Source organism: Lathamus discolor, chromosome 3 (assembly GCF_037157495.1).
Source record: "Lathamus discolor isolate bLatDis1 chromosome 3, bLatDis1.hap1, whole genome shotgun sequence".
Taxonomy (NCBI): Eukaryota; Metazoa; Chordata; class Aves; order Psittaciformes; family Psittacidae; genus Lathamus; species Lathamus discolor.
This window is the reverse complement of record NC_088886.1, coordinates 56931139-56937312: the sequence shown is the minus strand read 5'-3', so window position 1 is coordinate 56937312 and position 6174 is coordinate 56931139. Positions and strand designations below refer to the sequence as shown.

At 47.6% G+C, this 6174-nt stretch overlaps 1 long non-coding RNA gene across 1 annotated transcript; it reads right to left on the bottom strand.

Moving 5' to 3' along the window:
• Window positions 1–4818: 4818 nt before the first annotated feature.
• Window positions 4819–5509, bottom strand: LOC136011005 (uncharacterized). Its single transcript, XR_010611143.1, has 3 exons — window positions 5457–5509; window positions 5197–5316; window positions 4819–5087 (listed from the first exon to the last, which is right to left on the bottom strand). It is a non-coding gene; the product is annotated as an uncharacterized LOC136011005 (long non-coding RNA).
• Between the last annotated feature and the right edge of the window lie 665 nt (window positions 5510–6174).

The window sequence follows — 6174 nt, the reverse complement described above, 5'->3', positions numbered from 1 at the left end:
TTTATGTTTCTTTTAAAAGACAGCATAAAAAGGAACTAACAAAGGATTGTTGCTACGTCATGGCATATGCTAACATATACTCACTATTCTCTCTGCCCTTTTTGCATTTTCCTGCTTGTAGTTATTTGCAAGACTTTCTAAAAGAAGGAACTGGGTTTTCAGAATCACATGGCAAATATATCCTCAAGCCTTTATATATGAAGAATTTTCCAGCACTGCCAGCTGCTGATGTAATTTCAGAAACAGTTAATTTTGCTTGTGATATCAGAATGTTGCTGTGGAAGTTAATTTTCAGCCTTAGCCTAGTTTTGGAAAGAAATATGTAGAATATCTTGGAAATACAGATCCAGTGTTTTCTTCATGTTTGCAACTGCTTAGAGGAAGAAAAATTATTGCTTAAGCAGTATGCTGCTTATATATATTTAAACAACACACTGGTGTATAATGCTGCAAAGGAACATTATATTATGCACCACAATGTCAACATTATGCGATCAGGCAGCAGTCTGTAGAAAAAAAATGTTACGTGATCAGAACAGCCTTGTTTCACCAGGCCAGAAAAGCATACATGCTATTTTTACTCCAGTTTCTGAGAACTTCAATAGCTGGAATTTGGGTTGCTATGTCAATAGAGGCACTGAACGCCACAGTTTGGTTATACTAAGTGACTTGTCACACTGAACTGGAGTGATGCGTGTGTGTGTGTGTGTGTGTAGGAAACACTTCAGTTTGAATAAAACTGAGCAGTCCCCAAACAATGTGACAGTTAGAGTTCCTCAGACTCTAAATGGAACCTAATTCACGCTGAATGTAATCGGTTATAGTTCAGCATTGATTAATCTTCAACTGAAATCAATACCTCGGTCTGGACAGGGGGAGATTAGGCTAGTCAGAAACGTACTGTGATGTTTGCTTTTATAGTCTATTTGAGAGGTCAGATAATGGAGACATCAATTAAAAGCAGGATAAACATCAGGCTTCTTTCAGCAGAATAGCCTTTTCCTTTCTCAAATGGGAGTGTGAATTTATCTTCAGAGCAAGCTGCCAACTCACTGGTTATGTTTATATCCAGTATATCCCAAACATGACCCGTGAAAATGTCAGTGTTCAAACTTGTTTTCTAGAAAGCAGACACTGGATTTTTGAGTGAAATCATCAGCGTTAAAACCTAGTTTACAGAAAGCAGTGGGATTTTTAACCTCATTCACTTTTCAGTGTTTGTTCCAATTATATCAGCATGACTTCAACATGCAGAATGAAGTTGGCCGTAATGCACATATGTTTGAAGAAAATACTTCAATTTGAATGAGACTGGGTAAACCTCAGACAGTGTGCCACTTCCAGTTCTTCAGGCTCCAAATGGAACCTAACCATGTTATCTCCTGAGTTCTTTATTGGCAATGTCTCATCCGTGGGATAAAACTATAGTACTTACCCATTGACCTTTACCATCAGGCTGTAAATATCCTGTTTTCCTTCAACAGACTTGGTAAATACCATGGTTTCATCCTCCTCAGATGTTGTTTTGTTCTATGTATCTTTTTTTCTTGGCTCCCAGCCTTGTTTTATAGGCCCCAAACAACAATGCCTCCAGTAGCCACAGGTGCTATCACCGAGGCTGTTGTTTAAGATGTAGTCTTAACCAGTGAATCAGAACATCTGTTAAGAAGTAGTTTGTCCTCACAACTAAGAAGTATGTTGGCTGTTCTTATTCTAAGGGCCTGTGGCCTTGGACTTGTGGAGGAAAGAGAAGTACATGAGGGGCTTTATGAGGTTGTATTCTGCTCCACAACAAATGTGGTCATATGGCTGTATATTTACAGGTGTCTTAAATTAGAAAAGTAAGCCAAAGTGCAGGCTTCTCTAGCATTGTTGGTGAGTTCTTACATTGTTTTTGATTCTGCACAATTATTATGCAAGAAGCACAGCCAGCTGTGAGACAGACAGAGCCACATATGTTTCCACACCCAAGAAGGAGGTTTGTGTACAGCGCTACATTCAAGAATAAGGCCAAATGAATGATACCAAAGGTTATTCACAGAGAGATGCCTGGATTTGTAGATAGAGTCACTTGGATTGTATGGGTGATCGGTTGGTTTTGTGTTAACTTTCTGGCTGTAATAGAATTCTTGCACTGAAGTCTATAAAGCATTAAATAGTGAAGCAGTACTTGGAGAGTATTCTGGTCAGCAATATAAATTCAAGATTATTGCATAACTTGTGCATGTGGTCTCTTTCCCAAACTAGGGGTGGCTGTGCCACCTTCCTCCTCCACAAAACTGATGGCACCTTGCCACCACCACCTAGGAAAGTCTAGTGTGAAAAGAGATGCCACATTCTTTTCCTCTCTCATTTGCTGCAGCACTGAAAAGCTCTGCAAAACAAGATAAAAGCTGCTGCCATACTGAGCCTTCAGGACTGGCTCAATGTGAGGATGATTCCATTGTTTATCTGTAGGCCTGTCTTTCTCACCTAGACCAGTCAGAGCACAGAAGAGTTGCAGAGTTAGGAAAACAGAGAACAGTCACCAGACAGGCTCCTGTTTGCTTACCATAGCACCATGTAGAGGGAAGAAAGCTTATTCAGCAGTGCTCTGATTCCAGTCAACAGTACCGTGGGCACTGGTCAGGGCTATAAGCAGGCAGATCAAGGAGTGCGACTATCATGCAGGACAGATAGAGTACGTGCCATCTCATAGCCAACACGTATAAAAAGAGAGCTGCCTTCAGTGTAAGTTAGATAAAGTAGATTTTCTTTAGGTAAGTGTAAGATTGTTATTCTCTGTTATAGCTTCTTTATTTAATATTTTGCTTTTTTGGAGATGATGGGACTAAAGAGATTTGTCCATATTTCAGCCTTATTTACAGCTAACCTTATGCCAACCCAAAAAGAGAACAGTGCTGTGGAGAACTGAGCTCACAGCGTGCACACAGCTGACTATTGTAGAAGGCTGAGTGAATGCACCAAAGGTGATTTACAGATGGATATGTGGATTTTCCTAACAAACCCCCCTCCCCTGTTACAGTCTCACATACCAGACTAATGTTTCTTCCTTTTGTAAGAAAAAAATTGCTGCTGGGATTAAAGCTGGCACGGAGCATTTCAGATGAGGGAGAAGACAGTAAATTTTACAAAGCCGAATGTTGTCTGCAATCATAATTGTAAAGCTTCCATTTCCAGGCTATTCAGTAATTTCCAAAGAGACTTTTAAAGAATACAGCATTTGAGGACAGATGTTTTATATCATTTCTAATCTACCCTAGAACAAATCACATGCATATGATCTGTAATTTGGTTTCGTTTCTCTATTATGTAGCACACACACTTCCTTGAAGAGATGTGAGCCTTTAGAAATGCTAAACACATCTTCAGTTCAAGCTGAAATGGAAAAGCTGCAGGTAACTGGCACTGCTGAAATGCAGGCCATATTGTCTCAGCTAAGACCAGTCTGCAAGGGATAGATATTAATGCTATCAACAAAACAAGTTATTGAAAGTAGGGATCCTATAAGCTAAGGGACTCTGCTTGTATAGTAAAACATCTTCAATAAAGCCTACTGACTAGGGAAGAGCTAGAAAATGCCTTGAGGCGGGCTAAAAATATCAGCATACCTAGCCTATTACTGAGTCACTCTTGAGAAGCAGAGGTACAATTTAGGAAGATGAGCTAGGTAATGGTGTCCCAGTGTAACTGAGCACTTCGTCCCAGCCACAGCCCGAGTAGAAACAGCCCCCAGTGAAGAAATAGGAAAGTCCAGATTCTGCTTGGTGACATTACACGTTGCTTGTGTTAGCTGATTTGAGATAGAGGGGTCCTTCCTTCTATTGCAGTGTTGTCCTGTAGAAGCAGGCAGCTAGAGGGCGTCTTGGTTCGGGCTCTGCATGAAGCCACCGCCCCTGGGCCGCGGTCTCGTCCGGTGCCCGGGGCCCCGACGGGACAGCCCCGGCCCCGCGCAAGCAGCGGCCACAGGCAGCGTGGATCTTGGGCATCGCCGCCCGTTACCGGCCGTGGCCCGGGAACAGCTCTGCCTCGAAGCCCCCGGGAAGCGCCGGACGCCGGCACAGCCTCTGCACCGCTGGGGCCGCGGGGAGCTGAGGACACAGACACTAAACACCCGAACCTAAACACAGGCCGAGTACAGGGCCGAGGGGTGGGGGTTCGCGAGCCTGCGCAGAGGAGATTTGAGCCCTGCGGCCGCCGTTGGCCGCCATCTGTCTGGCTCGCTCGCCGCCTCTCCGCAGCGGCCGGTCCGGGCTCCCCCAGCGGGGCCCAGGTGAGGCCCGGTGGGGAGCGCACGGGCTCGGGGAATAAAGCCCTGAGGTCCAGAGCCGGTGACCCCCGTCCTCGCTCGAGGCGTTTGCGGCCACCTGGGGCAGGGCTCGCTCCGCGGGTCCCCCTAGCCAGGTCCCAAGCACCGCCCGGCCAGGACGGGGCTCCCGAGGCCGTCCCACGGAACATGGGGGTTTGGGGCTCAGCTAGGGCCGGTTTGCCGCTCAGTCAGGGTCGGTTCAGGTCTCGGGAGGGTGTTTTGGTGCTCGCGACCTGGGGCTGGGGCCATACCCAGCCAGGCATTTCCCGGCCTTAGAAGAGATCCCCGGCCCCGTGCCTGGGCCAGAGCCTAAGTTCTGCACCTTTGGGGGCTCAGAAGCGAGCTGCCATGAGGTGTTTCTGGGGTCGGGGCTGGCCCGGGGGCTGTTGGGCTGTGGGAGAGGGGGTGGGGGCGTGCAGTCGCTTTGATCCTCAAATGCGGGGATGCCAGCATGCACCAGGCTGCATTAAACATCTGAGATAGGCGAAAGGTGTTTTTCACACTTTGTTTGGGCTTCAGCTTTTTATTTACCCAAGGCTTGTACAACCACAGGAGTCCTGGGCACTCATTAGCCCAGAACTGGACAGTGAGCAATTATGAGAGGTTATATTCATCTACATGTCGTGACAGTGATTGATTTATGATCTGGCCCCAGGCCAGCCGCAGTTCAGTAAGTACAAGCTATAACTGACGGGGGCTGCAGCTGAAGCAGCAGACAGGGCTAGAAATGGACATGAGCTGCAGCCACATTGGAACTGGAGCCATGCAGAGGCTGGGCCTGAGAAAAAAGAGGGCAGAAACAGAGACCTGAGGCTGCAGTCGAGCCTGAGCCATAAATGAGCTGGAGCTGCAAAAAAATCGAGCTGTTGTGGGGGCAAACCACTGACCTGAAGCTGCAAATGAGCTGGAGCCATCTGCAAGATGGACCTAAACCCAGAGCAGAAAGCAACAGGACCTGTAGCCAAAACTGAACTGGAGCTGTCCAGGAGCTGTGGCTAAAAGGGGACCTGAACCAGCACACAAAACAACCAAACCCTAAATCAAAACCCAAACCCAAACTCAATCAAACCAAATCCAAACCCAAAACCAAACGACATTCCTACCCAAACACAACCTGAAAACAACCAAGAAGAAAGGAGGCCCAAACCTGGAGCTGTGTCCAAGCTGGTGCTGTACAGTCCTTGGAGCATCACAGGCAGGGCAGCAGCAGTGTCAGGGCAGCAGCAGTGTCAGGGCAGCAGCAGTGTCAGGGCAGCAGCCCGGCTGCTTCTTGGGACTTCACACACCACATGCTGTGGCTGGGGCTCCTCTGTCCATTCCTTTGAAGGGACAGATGTGGCACAGTCAGCTCCTGGGAGCTCAAACTCGTCTCTGTGAGCTGGAGATGAACCAAAACCAACAGGAGCTGCAAATGAACAGGAGCTGGGCCTGAAAGAAATGGAAGCCTGGAGCAGCGCACAAACCAACCCAAACCCAAGTCAAACAAGCAACATCAAAACAAGTAAAACACAACTCAGACCAATCAAATCCAACCCAAAAACGACCCCAAAAGCAAAACAGGGCCCAAACCGTGTCCGTCCTGGAGCCATGCGCTCCTCGCACTGTCACGGGGCAGGTGGAAGCGTTGCCCTCAGCAGAGGCAGCCCTGCTTTTGGGGCTCTACACAGCCCAGCATGGCTGGGGCTCCTCTGCCCATCCATATGTCCATCCCTGTGCAGGGACAGACATGGCTCATCCAGGCTGGGGTTCTGGTGCCAAGGTAATTTTCAGGAATGTCCAGCCTGCACAGCCCAAAGCCTCCTGGCCTGTCCAGGGCTGGAAATACCCTGGGTGCAACCCAGAGAATGTGTCTCATTGCGGGATGT